Genomic DNA, 24,045 nt, shown 5'->3' with positions numbered 1-24,045 from the left:
TGGTGCCGGGATTTATCGCCTCCCGAGAGGTATCAACTCGATTGGATGGGAGTTGGTCAAATGTTGGTGCTTCGCCAAGTCAAGGTACAACCTTCGTTTCTTGAAGCATGCTCTCGGTTTTGGGATTCGAAACATCATGTTTTCGTTTTCCCGAAAGGTGAAATTTGTCCTCTTGCGGAAGAAGTTGGAGTCATTGGTGGGTGGCCGGGTTGTGCTCCAGTGCTTCCTCCGACTCGGTTGTGCTACAAGGAGAAATTCTGTTCCATGTTGGGCTTGTCGACAAGTCAAGTCAACTTTCTTCTTGCTCCACATGGTGTGGATATGTTGGCGCTTATCAACATCTTCTCGAATCGGTTAGATGCTAATGTCTCGGAGGTTGCTAGGAGAAGGGCTCTTGCATTTTTCCTTGTCCATGTGTACCTCTTTGTTGATGTCTTGAAGAAGGAGGGGCTAAGATGCCATGGTAGCATGACCCTTATCCATGTGATTGAGCAAATGGAGCATGGTAGAGATCCATCATGGTTGGTGCTTGGAGAGATTATCCAAGCTTTGGACAAGGAAGGTTCTTGTGGAGAAACTCCCTCTTTTGGATCGCCGAGGATCCTCCAAGTGTGGCTATTGGAGAGGCTAAGGTATGTAGAGCCTCCGGTTAATCCTTCTTCTTACTCCTTCCGTCACCTCACCATGAGGAAGAAGTTGTACCCGGACAGTTTTGCTTCCACCGAGGCCTATTGGGCCGCAAGATTGGCGGAGGAGGGTGGTCGTCATATCCGTTGGGTGGTGCCGTGGTGGCACTTGAGGTCCTTCACGGGGTTGCCCGCTTCGGGTGCTAGTCCTCGTTCTTTGATGGCGGTGGGTTTGATGGTTGTTTCCTTCATTTATCCCGAAAGGCTCATGAGGCAAATGGGGCGTCAACAAAAGGTGCCCGCTCAAGATACTCTTGTTTAAGAGAATGTGTTCCGGAACTCCGAGCTCGTGGAATTCTTTGAAAGGTGGTGGGCCGCTCGGCCGCTTTGGGAGGTACCAAACCCCGTTGCCACGACATGGGTGACTCCCGCTTATGTCAAGTGGTCACGTGCTCCGTCCTTGGAAGAGAGATCCAAATTCCGTAAGGACGAGGTTGTCGATTTGAAGTACCGAGAGGTTGGTAAGGCAAACCGTGCCATCTTTGAAGAGTATGTTGATGGAGCTACTCCCCATGTGATGAGACCACCGAAGAGGAGGAGTTCCGGCCCCAAGAGTATGGTGGGCCGTGCATTGGCTCGTCTTGGGTCAAACATGAGGTCTTGTGCTAAACCGGAGGCTGTCGCCGTCTTAGATCCGTTTAGGATCCGTTCCGAGGAGGAAGTCCATGCTAGGCGGGCCAACAAGAAGAACAAGGAGAAGATGTACCCCGAGGGAAAAGGTAAGGGTAGAATGGAAGAGTGAAGACCCCCATTACCCGTTTTATTACTATGTTGTAGTAATGTTGTAGGTTTTTATTATGTTGTACTAGCTAGTTGTTGTGCGTTTTGTGCTAGTTTTACTATGTGAGGTGTGTTAGTGGACACCTTAGCTTTGACAAGTTGTAAACTCGTCGAGCTTTATTTGTTGTTGAAAATGTAATCCCTCCCATTATTAATTAAATAAGAGGATTGCTCGTGTCGAAAATTGTGAACGCTTGTTTCTTCCATCCCTTTTGCGAAGGCAATTCGATTTGAATCGTCCTAAACGTTTGCACTTGTGAAAGTGGTATTTTGTGGAAAGGGAGAAAGGCTCATTTTTGTATTTTTGGTGGGAAAAGGGAATAGTTTTCCCTTCTTTATTTTGATGGGGATGTTTTTTTTTATTGTGGCAATGGTTGTGTCCTTCTTGTGTAAGAAAGGACTGCCTACGTATCCACCCGAAGAGGTGAAATCAAACCATGATCGTAGTTCGAAATGTTTTGTGAATTTGAATTGGGTTTTCTGGTTGTATCCCTCAGGCATAAGAGGGACTGCCTACGTATTCACCTGAAGAGGTGAAATCAAACCATGCTCGTAGTTCAGGGGGTTTGGTTTTTGTAGTGCAAATGGACGTTGCCTTTGACGGATCAAAGGACATTCGAAACGAGCAAGGTGCCTGATGTGACCATAATTGGCGCATATTTAGCCCCCGAATTACCATTGTTTTCATGCTTTTTAGTGCCTATTTGGGTCATTTCTTATCTTTAGTTCTTTGTTTTGCATATTCTTTGAGATTTTGATCCCTTGGTAGGAAAGGAGTAAGAATCTTGCATTTTCATGGCAAAACAAGGCTAAATTGATCATATTCAATGACCAAGCATCAAGGAGAGACAAGACTAGAAGGCCTTTGTACATAGCATAGTAGAAGAGCATTGTTGAGAAAAGGATCCTTGAGTCCCCAAGGAAATCCTCAAGGAATTCATGAAGAAAAGGGAAGAAAAAGAAGAAGGAAAGTTCTTTGAACTACAATCCGAACGGATTGTAGAGAATCCGTCCGTCCGTCCCAATCCGAGCGTCCCGCAAAGGAATCCGCTCGGATTCCCCCTCGCCAATCCGAGCGTCTTCCCCAAGAATCCGCTCGGATTCCTAAGCCCAGATCCGGCCGTCCCGACTCCCATCCGCACGGATCGCAGCACAGCACGTTTTCATTCCTCAAGCATCGATAAGAGAAGCCCTTCTCTCGGATAATCCCGGAGGCTCCTTGCTCAACTTAAAAAGTGTAATTACTAGTTTAGCCCTTAGTTAACCCTAATGCATCCTCCCTAATTTTCACTATAAATACCCCATTAGTCTAATTAGAGGAGCATGTTCTTCTTATCAATAATTAGTGTAGTTAATATCAATCAAATCTCTCTTCAATATTGTATTCAAATATTAATCAAGTTTAATCCAAGTTTTAGTTCTTTAATCTCTCTCTTGTTCTTACTTTATTTTGGGTAATTGAAGATTATTTGGGTTATTATTTGGAGATTGACAACCTCTCAATCTAGGATTCAAGTACTTCTATTATTCTTGCTTTATTATTGGAATCATTAGTAGGTATAATCTCTTAATCCCTTTTTAATTATTGCTAATTACTTTCATTTATTCATCATGTTTCATTATGTTAGTATGATTGACAACCTTTCTAGCATGATCAATATGATAATGAGTGAGTAGTCTCTTAGCTAGGGTTTAATGGGTGATTAGGGAAACCAACATGGGGAATGATTCATGCTTAAATTAATATGCTTTCATATCTTATTTGCTTGCTTGTTTTGATCTTAATACATGCACATGTTATATTTGATGAAATGCTAAGCCTATGAATCCTTGCATTTACTATCATCTTCTATCCTTTCAACTTGACTTGTAAGACATAACCCAACTCGAGTCTTGTTAGACCATGCATGTGTTAAGTAGGGAAGATTAAGTCGACTTGTAGGTGTTGTACAATCCAAGAGATTCGGCTCCGGGACCCAAACTTTCCTAGGATTGTAAGATATAACCCAACTCAATCCATCACAACAATAATTGCTTGCTTATAATTTGAGAACATGTTTGTATGATCATATCCCATGATTCCCCTATGAACCCATGACACCCTAGTGCTTTTAATCAATTGTTTACACCCCTTATTTTATTTACCTTGTTAGTTTATTTTCATTGCTATCTTAGTTTAGTAACCTTCTACATCAACCCAATTTGTGACACCCCTAGACACCACTAGTTACAATAGAATCTTCATTTCAATACCCGTCCCTTGGGATCCGACCTTTACTTGACTCTTTACTAATTGTAGAGTTGTTTGTGAAGTATAAATTGTGTTTTGTATCGACCATTGACCAACGACCACATATGCTTAATTGTGAACACGAAATGGCTCCGATCAAAAATGGCGCCGTTGCCGGGGACGGTGTTTAATTGATTTAAGATTTCTTTTATTGTTTTTAGTTGTGTCTTTTTCACCTTGGGGAAGTAAAACTCCTCAAGGTTTGTTCTAATTGTTTTCGAGTTGTTTGATATTTTGCATGTCTAGAAGGTTACAAAGAGATTTGTTACCTTTTGACCGTGAAATCGAGAGAACCTTGACGAATAATAGGAGACTTGTTAGGAGGAATTTGGGAGGTGTTGGTGAAGTTGTTCAACCCACTAGTGAGTTTGTCAATCCTTTCGCAATAGAAGGAGAAGAGAACCCATTAAACAATACCACACAAAATCCACCTACAATGCCTAAATTCTCGTCACACTCTATACCCACCGAGGAGGATCTACCAAATGGTACTCCTACCCCACAACATCTTACCAGAAACTTTATTGCCAAGTCCGCCTTCATTCAACTAGTTGAGAGGAGCCAATTCGGGGGAATGCCTAGTGAGGACCCTCATTCTCATATGGAAAGCTTTTGCGATTATTGTGAAGCTATCTCTCAAACGGGCGTGACTCAAGACCAAATAAGATGGGTCTTATTTCCTTTTTCGTTAATCGGCACCGCAAAGCAATGGTTGAAGGGCCTTGATAAGGCCACCCTTGGAATAGATTCTTGGAAGAAGCTAGCTCTAGCTTTCTACAAAAATTTCTACCCACCGGAAAAGACTAATATGCTAAGAGCTCAAATTACGGGTTTTAAGCAAAGGGATGAAGAATCTTTGTATGAAGCTTGGGAGCGGTTCAAAGGTATTTGTCGCTCATGTCCTCACCATGGAGTTAGCGAATGGTTTTTAGTGCAACAATTTTGGAATGGTTTATATGAAGATTCTAGGAACATTCTCAATATGGGATCAAATGGAATGTTCACCGAAGTTGATGACAATCAAACATGGAACAAGATTGAGGAAATGGCGGTCCATAATTCGCAATATAGTAGGCCTCGCAAGGCTACTAGAGGAGGAAAGTATGAAGTGGACACCGTTACTCAATTGGGTGCTCAACTTAGTGCTCACATTGACACAATCAACTTGAAGTTTGAACAAGCTATGGCTAGACTTGAGGAAAACTCAAAATCAACAAAGCATCATGTTAATGCCATGACGGCATCCTCATCAATCCCAAGCGGGATATGTGAGAATTGTGGAACCTTGGGTCATGACTCAAGTGAGTGTAGGGGAACAACCGAACAAGTTAATGCTTTCCAAGCTTACAAAAGTGGTACCCCTTATTCAAATTTTTACAATGAAAACACCAAGTTCCATCCAAATCTCTCATACAAAAGCCAAAATGTCCAAAACCCTCAAACAACATACACTCCACCACCCATGAGAAATCAAAATCAAAGACCCTTTTTCAATCAAAACCAAGGTTACCAAAATCAAAACCCATACAATCACCACAATGACCAAGGTTTTGATGTCCAAAAAGCGGTCCTCCAAATGCAAAAGAATCAACAAGAATTTTTCACCCAAATGCAAAAAGATAGCCAAGCAAAAGACACCACCATCAACAACATTCTAGCTCACACCAAGATGTTGGAAACACAATTAACTCAACTAGCATCTTCAAGCTCACAAAGACAAAAGGGGCAATTACCACCACAAAGTAATCCCCCGAGACATGAAACGGTTAGTGCCATTCACTTGAGAAGTGGTACAAGGTATGAAGCACCGAAGAAGCAAGTTGAGGATGAAGTGTGAGAGCTAGTGAGAATGAAGTTGTGGTGCAAGAAGGGGAATCATCAAAAGAAGAAAGCTCAAAGAAAAATGAAGACAAAGCCAAAGAAAAGGAGCCCATTGTGATTGGACTTCCTTTTCCAAGTCGTCAAGCCAAGCCTAAATTTGATGATCAACTTGGGAAGTTCATGGAGATTGTGAAGAACTTAGAAGTCTCAATTCCTTTCACGGAATTAATCAACCACGTTCCGGCCTATGCAAAGTACATGAAAGATATCCTCACAAAGAAGAAGTCAATCCGGAAACTTGAGACTATCGCCTTTACCAAGGTGAGTAGTGCCATACTTCAAGGGAGTTCACCTCCAAAACTAAAGGATCCGGGAAGCTTCTCAATACCGTGTACCATTGGCGACACAACGATCAACAAAGCCTTATGTGATCTAGGGGCTAGTGTGAGTGTCATGCCGTACTCGGTAAGTAAAAGGTTGGGAATGGGAGAGCTTAAATGCACCAATATCACTCTTCAAATGGCCGATAGATCGACGAAGACACCATTAGGGATATGGGAAGATGTCCCCGTGCGAATTGGGAAGTTTTTCATCCCGGTGGACTTTGTCATTGTTGATATGGAGGAAGATTCCAACATTCCAATCATCTTAGGAAGACCTTTCCTACACACCGCGGGTGCGGTGATTGATGTGAAACATGGAGAGCTCACTCTAGAAGTGGGAGATGAAAGCATAACTTTTAATCTTGACAAGACCATGAGAGCTCCTCGTTTGCATGAGCCATGTTTCATGATTGATCATTATAGCCGAAAAGATGAAAAGAAGAAATCGGAACTCCAATGGAGGAAGAAAGTTGAAGATGCTCCATTCAAAGAGCAAGTGAATTTTGACAAGGAGAGCTTGCAAAGCTCATCAAAATCAACCAAGGGAGAAGATGATGGCCTCATTGGCCAAGAAAAGAAATTGGGAGAGTTGTCTCCATCCAAGCAAGAGATTTTCAATGATCAACTCAATGAAGTTTGTGGTCTTTGGGACGACGAATTTGAAGGGATCTTTATTCCCTACATTGGGCATGCCATCGATCATGATCAACAACAAGAACCACGGTCTATTGAGGACCTCTACCATAACAATGAACAAGCTTTTGACTACTTCTTCAAGGTGTTGAGCAACATCAACAACACCTTGAACATGCCCCCTTGACATCTCATCAAGAATGAGAGTTTGGTGGAGTCCTCCCTAAACCACCACTTGTAAATATTTGTAACTCCCTAACTTACTTTTCAATTTTTATATTGCATTTTTTGTCATTTTTGGATTTTATTTACTTTGATCAAAATAATTGTCATGAAAAGAGAGAAGTGAGGGAGGGACTAATGATTTTAATTGATGTGTAGTGCTTTACCTTAGTGTGGGGATGGCAATTGCCTAGGCTATTCATGCCTTTGTAGTGCCCCCACAATGAAGAACACAAGATTTGAAAGAAAGAATGATAAGGGAATGCGTTGGTGCAAGGATGGAACTGAATCCGTGTACAGAAGGACCAATCCGAGCGAATTCCTGAGAATCCGCCCGTCTGAAGAAGATCCGAGCGTCCTGCTGAGAAGACGCCCGTCTTGGGCTGAGCTGAAAACTGCAAATTTCTTGACTGTCAAAGAATCCGAGCGGATTTCGGAAAGACGCCCGTCTCACGTAATCCGTCCGTCTTTTGAACAATCCGTCGTCTTCTTGCAGTGAAGAAAAACAAAGAAAAATCTCTCGGACAAGAATCCGTCCGTCCCGCACGAAATCCGCCCGTCTCTCAAAAAGAATCCGAGCGGATTCCCGTAATCCGCCCGTCTTTAGGCGGGATTTTGAAATTTTTGAAGTGAAGAATCCGAGCGGATTGCGCCTAATCCGCACGGATTGCCCTGCGTCCTAAAATTGTCGAGTTCTTTAAATACCCACCCCACCTTCATTCATTCATTCATTCACTCATAAACACTACCCATAACATCAAAACCCTCATCCTCTCCATCTCAAAAACAAAAACCCTCAACAAAACTCACCAAAATCAAATCAAACCATCTTTCAAACAACAAATCAATCACTCCATCTTCATTAACAATCAAAACCAAGAACAAAATCTTCACCTTTGAGTCGATTTTTGTTCTCATAAAGGCAAAGCCTTTCACCTTCAAAATCGATTTGGGCATTCTACAAATTGAAGATTTTTGATCTTTTTCTTGGTTAGCTCATCAAATGGCAAGAACAAAGGGAGCAACAAAAGCAAAAGCAAAGGCAACAAAGGCACCAAAGGCTACAACTCTCTCTCAAAGGCAAAAAGCTCTACAAATGAAGAAAGCTTTGGCAATGGTGGTATCAACACCAAGCTTGGAAGTGCAACAACCTCAACAAATTTCTATGGAAGCATCACCCTCTACTCCGGTAATTAATCAACTCTTGCATTATCCGGAGGTAACATTCATTTCCGATTCCCATAGAAATACATTTGTCAAGTTTGCTATGAAACAAATTCAATCCACCAAATTCATATGCCAAGATGCTTTAGAGAAGTTGGGTGTTCTTGAACAAACAAGAGTCTTTTTCAATGCCATGGGTTTAAAGAAATTGTTTGAAATGAAGGAAGTAACATACCCCTCCCTTGTCTTGGAATTCTTAAGTTCTTTAAAAGTGACAAAAGTTGAGAATAGGGAAAATATTGAGTTTCGTCTAGCTAACACTAGTAGACGCATTACCTTTCCGGAATTGGGTGAAATTTTGGGTCTTAGCGATGAACATAAATTTTATAAGCAATATGGGAAGTATGATCCCGAGCCTCTTTGGGAGGCAATCTCCGGGAAGAAATTTGAAGATTTTAAAGCTTGTCGTGCTCTTTTGGTCCATCATCCGGGCATAAGAATATGGCACAAAGTTGTGGGAAATACCATAATTGCTAGGAAAGACACCAATCATTTCACGGGACTCGATTTTATTCTCCTTGAATCAACTTTGAATATTGGAAGAATTCACACCAAGCCTTACAATTCTTTGAGGCTATTGGTTGATAGATGGCTCCATGTAGATAGTGGGAAGAAGGGTCAAACCGTAATTGTTAATGGCGGCCTTGTCACGGTCCTAGCCAAGCACTTTGATCCTAATTTCAATAAGGATAGCAAGTACACGGCTAAGGATGGTGGCCATCTTATTGATATGTCCATCTTGATTAACAAGTTTAAGTGGGTTGCTCACAATCCCCTTGATACCAAGTATGGGTGGCTTACAAGTGAGGCTCGATCATTCACTTTACCCGCAAAGATTTGCCGTCTTAGTGTCCACCGGACCAACTATTTACTTCCCCTATCCAAGGAAGCCGAGTACATCATTCAACAACAAAAGGGTGATCATGAAACTCCCTCCTCTTCCATTGTTATACCGCCTTACCCCTTTGTGTATGAAGAGTTCAAACCGCAAGGAGTTGAAATTGTAAAAGATTATGTCACTCTTCTTATGCAAGCCATGCACAAGCAAGCTTATGAAGATCGGAAGAATGCATATTTGGCTCAATATCCTCCCCTCCTACATCTAGCTAGGCAAGGACTCCTTGATCCATCTTGTCCTTTGCCTAGTTGGGCGGATAGAGAAGCCTTATTTCCGGGTGCATCAAGGGACGTGGTGGAAGACAATGAGGTTGTTGGAAATGATGAGGAGATTGATGATAATATTGAGGAAGAAGCAAGTGGAGATGAAGAAAGAGATGGTGAAGATAATGATGAGGAAGATGATGGTGAAGAAAGCAAAGAAGAAAGTGCCAAGGAAAGTGGCAATGTGACCACTTCTCATGAGGGAAATGGTGATGATAATAGCATGATGGAAGACTAGCCTTGGAGATTCCTACTCTCCCACGGTTTGTCTATATCTCTTTGTATTTTATTTCATTTTGATCATTGTTGGTTTAGTCCTAGCAACATCAAAGGACTCACACCTCGGTTCCTTTGAGGTGTTCTTTATTGTTCCCACTTTTGTAAAATCCAAAATGACAATCTAGTTTCATGCATAGCATAGTGTGTGCATGAACTCCCCCATGCTTTGACATTAGCAATAGTGTCTTACTTGGTTTGGGGAAGTTAATGCATACACAACGGGAGGTAACTTAAATTATCCTCTCCGTCATAACAAAAACCATGCATCATGTAGTATAGCTTAGTGTAGAATTGCATTTAGTATAGAAATCATGCATCATTCTTGCATAATTTCCATCATTTTGGCCATTGAGGACAATGCCCATATTAGTGTGGGGATGGGAATTCTAACACTTAACTTTTATTCAAAAACCATAAAAATTGAAAAATTTCAAAAATCATAAAAATTTGAAAAATTGAAAAACCAAAAACAAGTTCATTTCCTTTGTATATATTGTCTTGTATATATTGTGTTTGTTCATCCTTGTTCACTTTGATTGACTACGCCACATCCGAGACATGAGGATATTGAAGACCGCATGGTATGATCTTTCCAATCTCCTTTTTCCTCTTTATGTTAATGACTATGTGGCTTTATTTTGATTGATGCGGTAAAAACAATGTGAACTTAGGATTGCATCTAGTTTATTTGGCATATTAGTTGGTAGAATCATATGCATTAGGATGTATAAATGTTAGTTGCATCATGGCATGTAGTTTGCATGTTAGAAAAATTTTGAGAAATCGTCTACTTGGGAAGCTTGACAAGTGTATATAGGCCCTAGTAGATGCTTTTTATTCTTAAGACTTTGCTTGTTAGAATACTTGTAAAACACCCTAGGATGTGTCATGCTAGTATCCTTTGACCCATGGTTTAAGGCCTAGTCAAGAGTACCTTGTGGTGTGATAACTCCTTGGCTACCGTTTATTCCAAGGTGACCCTTGAAACCATGCATACTTCCATCATTCATACATATTCTACCATATTTTTGTCATCAAAGGGAATGGGCACAAAAAGAAATCAATTTGAGTTCAAAGAAATGAAAAGTGAAAGAAAGTTTGCAAAAATGCATCAAAAGAAAAGAGGAGCAAAAATAGAACTCCTAAAGCTTCAAATACAAGGCACCCTCGTTACTAATTGGGGTGACTTTGAAAATGTTCAAAAGAAATGCAAAAAGTTTTCAAGTATTGAAATGCCAAAAATCAAAAAGAATGGCAAAGAAAGTGTTCTCAAAAAGTCAAATGCCAAAGAAATTTGGGGGGAAAACAAAAATGAAAGCAAACTCCCAAAGTGAAACTCAAATATCTATCGATCCCTTTATCCACCGTATCCATTTTTGTGCATGGTAGAGAGGGGACGACCCTTCTTCTTGTCTAGGCAAGAGGGGGAATTCCGCGATCCTCCAGTGTTTCTAACACCATAGGGAGTCTACTCTTGACAAAAGCATTTAACGATTGAGGACAAAGGTACCCTAGCTTGACACAACTTGGAGGTGATTTATTGGTATCCTTCTAGGCTTAGTAGTTTGAACAAATTGCATCTATGAAGGATTGTGTACCCTTGAATTGCTTCCCTTGTAGATAATTTCCGCCACTTAGATGAGGAAAGTGGATATTCTTTTTGTAGATGCATCCATTATGTGTTTTTGTGTGCTTAATGTTTGGATGTGTCGCCATTTTGGCAAGACCCACCTTGCCTTGCAAGAAGGCATCCTACCTCATGGTTGTCTTGTTGTGAGTTGAAGGGGCGGAGTGAGACCCGCTAATTGTCTCATATCGGCTATTATTATTAGGTTAGGTTAGTATTGGTCCTAGTCTTTGTCACCTCTTTGCTCGGGACGAGCAAAGGTTCGGTTTGGGGATATTTGATGTGACCATAATTGGCGCATATTTAGCCCCCGAATTACCATTGTTTTCATGCTTTTTAGTGCCTAATTGGGTCATTTCTTATCTTTAGTTCTTTGTTTTGCATATTCTTTGAGATTTTGATCCCTTGGTAGGAAAGGAGTAAGAATCTTGCATTTTCATGGCAAAACAAGGCTAAATTGATCATATTCAATGACCAAGCATCAAGGAGAGACAAGACTAGAAGGCCTTTGTACATAGCATAGTAGAAGAGCATTGTTGAGAAAAGGATCCTTGAGTCCCCAAGGAAATCCTCAAGGAATTCATGAAGAAAAGGGAAGAAAAAGAAGAAGGAAAGTTGCTGAACTACAATCCGAACGGATTGTAGAGAATCCGTCCGTCCGTCCCAATCCGAGCGTCCCGCAAAGGAATCCGCTCGGATTCCCCCTCGCCAATCCGAGCGTCTTCCCCAAGAATCCGCTCGGATTCCTCAGCCCAGATCCGGCCGTCCCGACTCCCATCCGCACGGATCGCAGCACAGCACGTTTTCATTCCTCAAGCATCGATAAGAGAAGCCCTTCTCTCGGATAATCCCGGAGGCTCCTTGCTCAACTTAAAAAGTGTAATTACTAGTTTAGCCCTTAGTTAACCCTAATGCATCCTCCCTAATTTTCACTATAAATACCCCATTAGTCTAATTAGAGGAGCATGTTCTTCTTATCAATAATTAGTGTAGTTAATATCAATCAAATCTCTTCAATATTGTATTCAAATATTAATCAAGTTTAATCCAAGTTTTAGTTCTTTAATCTCTCTCTTGTTCTTACTTTATTTTGGGTAATTGAAGATTATTTGGGTTATTATTGGGAGATTGACAACCTCTCAATCTAGGATTCAAGTACTTCTATTATTCTTGCTTTATTATTGGAATCATTAGTAGGTATAATCTCTTAATCCCTTTTTAATTATTGCTAATTACTTTCATTTATTCATCATGTTTCATTATGTTAGTATGATTGACAACCTTTCTAGCATGATCAATATGATAATGAGTGAGTAGTCTCTTAGCTAGGGTTTAATGGGTGATTAGGGGAAACCAACATGGGGAATGATTCATGCTTAAATTAATATGCTTTCATATCTTATTTGCTTGCTTGTTTTGATCTTAATACATGCACATGTTATATTTGATGAAATGCTAAGCCTATGAATCCTTGCATTTACTATCATCTTCTATCCTTTCAACTTGACTTGTAAGACATAACCCAACTCGAGTCTTGTTAGACCATGCATGTGTTAAGTAGGGAAGATTAAGTCGACTTGTAGGTGTTGTACAATCCAAGAGATTCGGCTCCGGGACCCAAACTTTCCTAGGATTGTAAGATATAACCCAACTCAATCCATCACAACAATAATTGCTTGCTTATAATTTGAGAACATGTTTGTATGATCATATCCCATGATTCCCCTATGAACCCATGACACCCTAGTGCTTTTAATCAATTGTTTACACCCCTTATTTTATTTACCTTGTTAGTTTATTTTCATTGCTATCTTAGTTTAGTAACCTTCTACATCAACCCAATTTGTGACACCCCTAGACACCACTAGTTACAATAGAATCTTCATTTCAATACCCGTCCCTTGGGATCCGACCTTTACTTGCCTCTTTACTAATTGTAGAGTTGTTTGTGAAGTATAAATTGTGTTTTGTATCGACCATTGACCAACGACCACATATGCTTAATTGTGAACACGAAATGGCTCCGATCAAAAATGGCGTCGTTGCCGGGGACGGTGTTTAATTGATTTAAGATTTCTTTTATTGTTTTTAGTTGTGTCTTTTTCACCTTGGGGAAGTAAAACTCCTCAAGGTTTGTTCTAATTGTTTTCGTGTTGTTTGATATTTTGCATGTCTAGAAGGTTACAAAGAGATTTGTTACCTTTTGACCGTGAAATCGAGAGAACCTTGACGAATAATAGGAGACTTGTTAGGAGGAATTTGGGAGGTGTTGGTGAAGTTGTTCAACCCACTAGTGAGTTTGTCAATCCTTTCGCAATAGAAGGAGAAGAGAACCCATTAAACAATACCACACAAAATCCACCTACAATGCCTAAATTCTCGTCACACTCTATACCCACCGAGGAGGATCTACCAAATGGTACTCCTACCCCACAACATCTTACCGGAAACTTTATTGCCAAGTCCGCCTTCATTCAACTAGTTGAGAGGATCCACCTACAATGCCTAAATTCTCGGATCGACGGTTAATGGTGCTCGGACTGACTTGAGGACCAATTCGCCCTCCCGGATGTTTCGGGGTTTGACCTTCTTGTTGAATGCCCGTTGTATACGTCATTGGTATAGCTGGACGTTGTGCAAGGCGTTGAGTCGCCGTTCGTCTAGAAGAGTGAGCTGTTCGTACCTTCGACGGGTCCATTCCGCCTCAGGGACTTGACTCTCCAGTAGGATGCGTAGAGATGGGACCTCTAACTCTACCGGTTGAACCGGCTCCATGCCGTATGCTAGATAGAAGGGTGTGGCGCCTGTCGGTGTTCGAATGGAGGTTCGGTATCCCCAGAGTGCGAATGGGAGTTTGCTCGGCCAATCGCGGTAGTTGTCTTGCATTTTCTTAATAATGGTAACAAGAGTTTTGTTCGCTGCCTCCACCGCTCCGTTAGTTTGGGGACGGTAGGGTGATGATCGATGTCGTTTGATCTTGTATTTGTCCAGCAAAGCCTGAGTTTCCGCCCGGAAGTGAGAGCCTTGATCGCTGATGATTTCATGGGGTACCCCATATCGGCAGATGATGTTGTTTTGAATGAACTTGGCCACTTCTTTGGCGGTCAAGACTGCATATGACTGCGCTTCCACCCATTTGGTGAAGTAGTCGATGGCGACGAGGACGAAGCAATGCCCCTTGGTGCCTACCGGGTTGACTTTCCCGATGATGTCGATGCCCCAGGTTGAGAAAGGCCAGGGTGATGTCATGGTGTATAAAAGAGATGGTGGTATGTGTTGTATGTTGGCGAAGATTTGGCAATTGTGGCAATGTTTGACATAGTTATGGCAATCGGCCTCCATGGTTGTCCAGTAGTAACCTAGCCGCATGATTTTCCTTGTAACCATCATTGCACTCATGTGAGGGCCAAATTCTCCATCGTGAACCTCTCCCATGACTTTTTGGCTTTGTGATGGTCAATGCAAAGGAGGAGAATTCCTTGGGGTGTTCTTTTGTAGAGCTGATTTTGGTTTATCACGAATTGTGATGCAAGTAAGCGGATGGCTCTTTGTCCTCTTTGATCAGAGTTGGGAGGGAATTCGTTTTTTGTTTTGTAATTGAGGATGGCTTGGTACCAAGGTTCATCAGGGCTTTCCTCGTCGTCGATAATGGCACAAATGTGAGCTGGCTCGCCCCTTTTCTCGACACATAGGGGCATCGATGCCATGTCGTCAGGTATGTTGACGAGCGCGGCGAGTTTTGCCAGGGCATCAGCAAATTGATTTTCCTCCCGCGGCAAGTGGAAGTAGTCGATTTGGTCGAAGAATTCGGCCTCTTGACCGATCTTTGCTCGGTAGGGAGCTAAGCTGTCAGATCGGATTTTCCATGATCCGGATACCTGATTGATGATGAGTGAGGAATCGCCATGGACCCTCAGTCTCTTGATGCGAAGTGTGATGGCAGCTTGTAGGCCGATGAGACATGCTTCATATTCAGCGGCATTGTTGGTGACGGCGAAGTCTAACTTGACCGAGATCGGAACGTGTTCTCCTTTCGGTGATATTAGAAGGATTCCTACCCCGAAGCCTCTCAGATTAGATGCACCATCAAAGTATAGGTCCCATGCGTCGGAGTTGGCACAAAGGATGTCTTCGTCAAAAAGTGACCATGTATCGGTCGTTAGATCCTCGTTGACGGGATTTCCACTATGAAATCGGCAACTGCTCTTCCGTTGATAACCTTGAGGGGTACGAACTTGAGGTCAAACTCGGACAGCATGAGTTTCCACCTAAACAGCCTTCCGTTTAGTACGGGTTTTTCGAAGATGTATTTGACTAGGTCCATCTTGGAGTAGATGTGGACCGAGTAGCTGAGCATGTAATGCCACAGCTTCTTTGTTGACCATACTAGGGCAAGGCATGTCTTTTCCAGCTGGGTATACCTCGTCTTGTATTCAATGAACTTTTTGCTGATGAAGTAGATGGCTCGCTCCTCGTTGCCAAATGTTTGTGCTAACATTGCTCCCATGGTTGTGTTGGTTACAGTCAGGTATAGGGATAGAGGAATCCCCGGTTGAGGTGGCATGAGGACGGGAGGTTTGGATAAGATCTCCTTTATCCTGTCGAACGCCTTTTGACAATCGTCGTCCCAATCGGTGTGATCGGAGGTGCGAAGCTTCTTGAATATTGGTTCACAGATCATAGTGAGCATGGCGATGAACCGGCTGATGTACTGGACCTGACCGAGAAATCCCCGAATCTCCTTGTCGTTCTTAGGCCGAGTCATTTGTTGAAGGGCTTTGATTTTGGTTGGATCAATCTCAATGCCTCTTTTGCTGACGACATGTCCCAAGAGTTTTCCGGAGGTGACCCCGAATGCACACTTCTGAGGATTTAGTCTCATGTTATATTTCCGCAGACGAGCGAAGAATTTCCGGAGGGCACTGATGTGGCCGTCCCGTTCTTTTGATTTGACGATCATGTCATCGACATATACCTCTACCTCATTGTGCATCATATCATGTAGGAGAGTGGTAGCGGTTCTTTGATAGGTTACTCCGGCGTTGATGAGGCCGAAAGGCATGACCGTGTAGCAATATATACCCCACTGTGTAGTGAACGCAGTTTTGTGCATGTCTTCCTCAGCCATTTTAATCTTGTTGTACCCGGCATACCCGTCCATGAATGATAGGGGAGCGTGTTCGACGGTGTTGTCTACCAGAATGTCAACATGCGGCAAAGGGAAGTCGTCCTTTGGACTTGCCTTGTTCAGATCCCTGAAGTCGACGCAAACCCGAATTCGTCCGTCTTTCTTTGGTACTGGCACAATGTTGGCCACCCAGTCAGAGTATTCAGATACTTTGATAAACCCAGCCTTGAACTGTTTGTCCACCTCTTCTTTGATTTTTAAAGCTCACTCAGGACGCATCCGGCGTAGCTTCTGTTTCACAGGTTTAGCCCCGGGTTTGATGGGTATCCGGTGCTCTACAATTTCTCTGTCAATCCCAGGCATGTCTCTGTAAGACCAGGCGAACACGTCCTTGTATTCGTGGAGGAGGTCAATGAACTGTTGTCTTTCCGAGGGGATCAGGGTTGTCCCTATCCTAAGTTCTTGAGGTGTATTGTCGGTTCCTACGTTAATAGGTTCGGTTTCCTCAATGATGGGGGTTCTGGTTTCCCGTTTGTCAAGTTCTTTGGCTAAGTGAGGTGGGTAGTCACTCAAGTCAAATTCCTCATAATCATTCAGAATTGCATTGCAGTTAAAATGAGACGAGTCATAAGCAAACTTAGCGTTCATTAAGTTGACACGAGCAAAAAGCTCGGAAAGGACAGACATCTCGTGGTCAGTCAGAGGCGACACAATAGAAGAAGTGGCCCCTTGAACAAGCTCCAGGTTGTCACTTTTCATTGGAGTGGGGGTGACCTTAGTAAACTCAGCCTCTGAATCAGCCACGACTTTGTGATAAAACAGTGGGAAGGGGACCTTGACTGGGACTTCGGAGTGTTAGGATCTATAACAGACTCTGATTCCGACTCAGACTCAGGCTCAGATCCTTCTTCACTTTCCTCCTTGAACATAGGGCCTTCTCCAGTTGTGATCTTGAGAATGCGGCCTTGGCGATCGGTCCACCTGATGGTTTTCCTCCAGCCCTAAGTGACTCTCTCCGGGTCAGTATCGGAGATCAAGGCAGTTGGATCAAACTGATTGTCTTTCAGGGCGATATTGATGATGTCCTCATAGTCGAGGCGTTTGATGTTATCTTCCCCAAAGAGTAGTGTGACAGCTTGTCCGTCGAGGCACGGTGACGGTTTGGACTCGGTTGATGCGGCTTCGATGTTGTCGGGAATAAAGTAGCAGTCCTGGAAGACTTCCACTCCCGGGTATCTAGCCTTTGCCGCAGAGTCATAGATTGGCTCCGGAAAGCCGTGGTAGAGTTTGGACTCTCCCTCGGGGACAAAGTATCCGTTGAGAGTCAGGTGGTAGGGACGGAGGATGACTCCGTGCTTCTTGCGTTTTCGGATTAGGAGGTTCATCTCCTGGATGTCTTTGTCAATAGGTTCGTATTCCAGTCCAAAGGGAATGTTGGGGACCTTAGCCTGTTTCAAGGGAGGCAATGGGTCCTTTAGCGGATTGAGCGGCAAACCCGGGAAATAGCCCTGGCGCATCATGATACGGTTGATCGTGAGGCCGGCGAACGGGTCACATTCAGAGGTTGTCAGTTCATCAGTTCTGGCGTTCACGGCTTGGAAACCCCACATTTCATTGTCGTCCTCCTCAATGGCTTGGGAGGCTACCCTCTTCTCATGACTGCTTTGATTGGGGAAGCGGGGATCGTGATCATTTTCCCGTTGAAGGGGACCCTGATCTTTTGGTGAAGCGTTGATGTGGCTGCCTTGACGGCGTGAATCCAGGGACGTCCCAGGAGCATGTTGAAGTATGCGTCGATGTCGACCACTTGGAAACTGGTTTGTCTTTCTAGTGGCCCGGTTGCGACGGCTAGAGTGATAAGCCCAGCGACCTTGCAACGAGTGCCGTCGTAGGCGCGTACTCCTTGATTCGTTGGGATTAAATCAGATTCCTTAATTCCCAGCCTGTGGGCAGTTTTGAGAGGAATGACATTCACGGCGGAACCGTCATCCACGAGGACCATTGGTATGTTCTTCTGGAGGCATTGCACAGTGATGTACAGGGCCAGGTTATGGTTGGCTCCGAACAGGGGGATATCCTCGTCGGAGAAGACGACCGGGTTGCTCAGATCAGGGGCGTCTCTTGTCATGTGTGCCACTATTTCTTCTGGGGAAGAGGTGGAGGGCACGGTTAATTTTCCCAAGGCCTGCAGCAAGGCCTGTCGATGCTCAAAAGACGTTGCGATCAGTTGCCAAATTGAGATCTCGGCCTTTGCTTTCTGGAGCTGTTTCAGGATTGAGTTCTCGGGAGCCTTTGGTTGAGTGTCCACCTCTGGGACGATTTGGTCATTCGTTGTTGGAACGACCGCTGGGTTGCTCGGATTCTGATAAGTACGTCCGGACCGGGTGAGATGTCCGATTTCCTTCGTCCGCTTCTCCTTTCCTGGGACAACATAGACATCCTCAACATCGTCCCGCCATATGCCGTTAATTTCAGGGTCTCGAGGATACCTCAGAGGGGTATTCCTCGGTGGGTAGTTCTTGTGGGGATATTTTTGTGAGGGCGATTTTTGTGGGGGTAATTATTTTGGGGGTTGTTATTTTGAGGGTAATTCTCGTGAAGGTGGTTATTTTGAAGGTGTTTTTCGTGAGGTCTATGCCAAAATGGTCGCGGGAGCAATCCATCCTGGGGTAGGTAGTTTTGAATGCTTGGGGAATTCTCCCGCGAACGTGGTGCCGGGGGATTGAAGATGAGTCGACGGTAGGCGTCGTCGAGTCGGGTGATTCTCTCAGAAAGGCTGGCAATGGTCTCCTCAACTTGCTGAAACATAGTGAGCATAGTGGCAGCACTGAATACGAACACTCCATCTGAAGGATCCTTTTCCAAAACATTCACCTCAGCGTCAATTGGCAAGATGAGATGGGAGCAGTCTAGGGTCGGCTCATCGTCAGAGATGGCGTGAATTCCCAGAGGATTCGTCTTGTTGTTTGGCTTAGTTGGTGGGGGTATAGGCAAATCTCCCTTCTCAATCATGTCTTGAATGAGGTGCTTGAGTTTGAAGCAATTTTCGGTATCATGTCCTTCCCTCGATGATACTGGCAATAGGCGTTGGGGTTCCAAAATCGGGATTTCTTGGCGTCGGCCGGGTCCGGGGTGGGCCCGATCGGTTGTAGCTTCCCTTGGTCCATGAGCCTTTTCAAGGCACTTGCATAAGTTGACCCTATGTTGGTGAACACTCTCTGGGGGCGTTCAGTTTTCTTGGCAGATGGTTCGACGAGGTTGACCTCATCAATCTTGTTTGTCTGACCGTAAGGGTGAGATCCGGTTGAGGAGGATCCCTGATAACCCCTTCCTGTGGTCTTTGCTAAGATACCCTTTCGGAGGTCGTCCTCAATACGTGTCCCCAGAGTCTGCAGATCTTGAAAAGTTTTGATGTTCTGATACCTCAGCAGGTTGGAGTAAACCGGGCGGAGGTTGTTGACAAATTTCTCCACCAGAGTTGATTCACTCGGCTTACTAACCAACTGAGTACTCACCCTCCTCCAACGGGTTAGGAAGTCAGTGAACCCCTCTTTGTCGTTTTGGGTTAACACCTCGAGAGTACGGGTGTTGGCCTGGATCTCGACATTGTCGGCATACTGTTTGGCGAACTAAACAGCGATTTCATCCTAGGTGATAAGGTTTTTCGGTTCCAAGGAGTAGTACCATTGGCGAGGAATTGGCTCCAAAGAGGATGGGAAGATCCTGGTAAAACATTCCTGTTTGACCCCCTTAATGGCCATGTAGTCTTTGAAAGCACGGATGTGGTTGAGTGGGTCCTCCACTCCCTTGAACTTAGGCACATCAGTCAAGGTGAAGTTGTCAGGTAATTGGTCCCCAACAAGTTCGAACCTTCTGTTATTTTCAAGGTGGATGTTGTTACCCCGGGCTAGGAGTTGTTCTTCCAAGAGCTTTAGCCTCTTTTCAGTCTCAGTCAGAGGTGGGGTATTATGTTCCCCAACTTCCTTGTTCTCGAGGGCGTCGATACGGGTCTCGACGCGATCCAGGGTGACCTTAAGAGCGGTAAGTAGGCTGGCTAGCTGATCAGTTGTGACATCTCTGTTGTTATCATTGTTGTTGTTGGACGAAGCTGAAGACGGGGCCATGGCTCTGAGGCAGAAAAACGGCTCACATTACAACTCAATCCGACACGGTTCCAAGACTGAACGCAGACAACACAGAGGACGAGACCATGATCGACTCAACAAGACGGGGTGACCGTGTGTGGTCCCTCGGTGCTGACTCGATTTATGATGTGACGATGTTTGACCGAACCTTTGACACGAGTCCAATCATGACGGCACGACGCCACTTGGAAATTGAAGATTTTCACTCTTTTCTTGGTTCAAGCATCAATGGCAAGGACAAAAGGAGCAACAAAGGCACCAAAGGCAAAGGCACTCTCAACAAGACAAAAGAGTCTTCAAGTAAAGAAAGCCTCATTGGCTATGGTGGTAGCTAGCTCAAACTTGGAAGTGCAACAAGAACAACCTACCTTGGAAGCAACAACTTCAACTACTCCGGAAATTGCTCAACTTTCGAACTATCCGGAGGTAATTTTCATTTCCAAATCCCATTGGGAAAATTTTACCAAGTTTGCTAGAAAATCCTTTCTATCCACCAAGTTTATTTGTGAAGATGCCTTAGATAAGTTGGGTGTCCTTGAGCAAATTAGACCCTTCTTTAAAGCCATGGGGTTGGAAAAATTGTTTACAACAAAAGAATTGACATACCCCTCCCTTACCTTAGAATTCTTTAGTTCTTTGAAAGTTACAAAGGTAGAGACCATGGAAAACATCGAGTTCCGCCTAGCTAATGTTAGTAGGCGCATCTCCTTTGAGGAAATGAGTAAAGCTTTGGGTCTTGATGATTCACATAGTTATTTCAAGAATGTTGGCAAGTATGACCCCGCTCCTCTTTGGGAGGCGATTTCCGGGAGGAAATTTTAGAACTATCATGCTAGTCACGCTCTATTAGTCCACCATCCGGGCATTAGAGTGTGGCACAAGGTCATAGGGAACACCATCATTGCAAGAAAAGACACCAACGACTTTACCAAGCTCGATTTTGTTCTTCTTGAGTCGGCCTTAAACATTGGAAGGGAATTCACCAAGCCTTTCAACTCTCTAAGGCTTTTGGTGGATAGATGGCTAAATGTTGATTGCGGGAAGCAAGGCACTACCGTTATTTTAAATGGAGGTCTAGTCACTCTTTTGGCTAAATACTTTAATCCGAACTTCAACAAGGATAGCAAGTATGTGGCGAAAAAGGGTGGTCATCTCATTAATTTGGATACTATAATAAACAAATACAAGTGGGTCTCTCATAACCCTCTTGACACCAATTATGGGTGGCTCACTATTGAGGCTAGATCTTTTACTTTGCCTTCGAAGATTTGTCGTTTAAGTGTCCATCAGACCAACTATCTCCTTCCCCTCTCAAAAGAGGCCGAATACATTATCCGACAACAAAGGGATGAAATTGAAATGCCCTCCTCTTCCATTGTCACACCACCCTATCCTTTCAAGTACCAAGAGTTCAAACCCGAAGGTGTTGAAGCAAGCAAAGATTATATGACTCTTCTTATGCAAGAGATGCACAAGCAAGCTTTTAAGGATCGGGAAGATGCTTACTTAGCCCAATATCCACCCCTCCTTAATTTAGCTAGGCAAGGACTCCTTGATCCTTCATGTCCTTTGCCTAGTTGGGCGGATAGGGAAGTCTTCTTTCCGAGTGCATCTAGGGATGAGAGTCCGGGTGACGATGAGGTTGTCAGTGATGCGGTTGATGATATCATTGATGAAGAGGCTAGTGAAGAAGAAGAAGAGGATGATGAACAAAGTGAACAAGAAAGTGAAGAGGGAAGTGGTGATGAGTCCACTTCTATTGAGGAAGATGATGATAGTGATGATATGATGGAAGATTAGCAAGCTTTGGAGGCTCCTACCCTCTTGAGGTTTGTCTACTTCTTTGTTTTATTTATTTATCTTGATCATGATTGGAGTAGTCCTAGCAACATAGAGGACTAACACCTCGGCCCCATTGAGGTGTTCTTATTTCATTGTTACCACTTTTGAAAATCCAAAATGACAAATTTAGTTTCATGCATTGCATCGTGTGTGCATGAACTACACCCAACCTTAGGACATTAGCAATAATGTCTAACTCTGTTGGGGAAGTACATACATACACAGCGGGAGGTAATTTAAATTATCCTCTCCGTCATAAACAAAAACCATGCATCATGTAGTATAGATTAGTGTAGCTTGCATTTAGTATAGAATTCATGCATCATGCTTGCATGATTTGCCATCATTTCGGCCATTGAGGACAATGCCCATATTAGTGTGGGGATGGGGAATTCTAACTTAACTTCTATTCAAAAATCCAAAAAAATTGAAAATTTCAAAAAAAAAAACCATAAAAATTTGAAAAATTGAAAAACCAAAAACATGATCATTTCCTTTGTAGTGTAGTCGTGTATATATTATTGCATATATTGTGTTTGTTTTACCCTTGTTCACATTGATCGACTACGCCACATCCGAGACATGAGGATATGATCTTTCCAATGTCCTTTTTCCTCTTTATGTTAATGACTATGTGGCTTTCTTTTGATTGATGCGGTATAACAATGTGAACTTAGGACTTGCATCTAGTTTATATGTCATATTAGTTGGTAGAATCATTTGCATTAGGATGTTTATATGTTAGTTGCATCATGGCATGTAGTTGCATGTTAGAAAAATTTTTGCGAAACCGTCTACTTGGAAAGCTTGACAAGTGTATATAGGTCCTAGTAGATGCTTTTTCTTCTTAAGACTTTGCTTGTTAGAATACTTGTGAAACTGTTGGAATATGTGTCCTCCGACAATAATGCGATCACGACTGTTGATCATGATGATCACATGTTTAAGTCTCATTAAAATGAATACAATTGGGAAGTAATATTGTTACTGTCAACTGGTCAACATATATCGGTAATGATTGGTGACTAGAGTTTGACATTCTTGTCGTGTGACGGTGGTGATCAGTTGACCCCCTAGGTCATACCTAAAGGGCAATACTCTTAATTGATTATTTAATTAATCGTATAATGTTACGAGTTAATTAAATTACTTGAAAATTGACGGACGATTTTGGAAGTAAAATTTACGTATCATATTGAAATGTGATTAAATAAGGTACGGTCTGAGTAATTGAATTGTATGATTACTCGGATGAAATAATTGTTTAATGTAACAATTAAATTGAATGAATTGATATAAATACAATATGTTGTGATTTATAAATTGGTAAAATTTTTGGCACAAGTAATTATGAAATTACTAAGTCGATTTTGTATATGACGTATTTTTATTAATACGTTAATTTTTAATATGATAAAAAATACATAAACAAATATATGTGACATGTGACATGTAACATATAGACAATTGACAAAAATCATATGGACACCATATTATGCAAAGGGCCGAAAATTAGAAGGTGTTTAGCTAATTATAAGTTGTTTGTAATTAGTGGAAAACACAATGATTAAAAGGAAACCTAGCCATGCAAGCCTATTGTTCCTTGTGAAGAACAATTTCTCCATGCATTGGCTCCCATTTTTCTCTCCTCTTACACGGTTTTGGGGAAGCAAATGCCATCATTGTTTTTCTTATAATTTTACCTAATAACACTAAAATGTTTTAGTGTGTATTCATTCAATCTTCACTCATCCAAAATACAAGTTTTAGAGAGAATAAAATCCTCCTCATCATCTCTCTAAAAACCGAAAATAATATAAGAGT

General features: G+C 42.8%; 1 non-coding gene across 1 annotated transcript; it reads right to left on the bottom strand.

Annotated features, from left to right (window-relative positions):
- Positions 1-4,564: 4,564 nt before the first annotated feature.
- LOC141645659 (small nucleolar RNA R71) lies at positions 4,565-4,671 on the bottom strand. Its single transcript, XR_012545137.1, has one exon. It is a non-coding gene; the product is annotated as a small nucleolar RNA R71 (small nucleolar RNA).
- Positions 4,672-24,045: the final 19,374 nt, after the last annotated feature.

Source organism: Silene latifolia, chromosome 2 (assembly GCF_048544455.1).
Source record: "Silene latifolia isolate original U9 population chromosome 2, ASM4854445v1, whole genome shotgun sequence".
Taxonomy (NCBI): domain Eukaryota; kingdom Viridiplantae; phylum Streptophyta; class Magnoliopsida; order Caryophyllales; family Caryophyllaceae; genus Silene; species Silene latifolia.
This window is presented reverse-complemented; position numbering and strand designations above follow the sequence as displayed.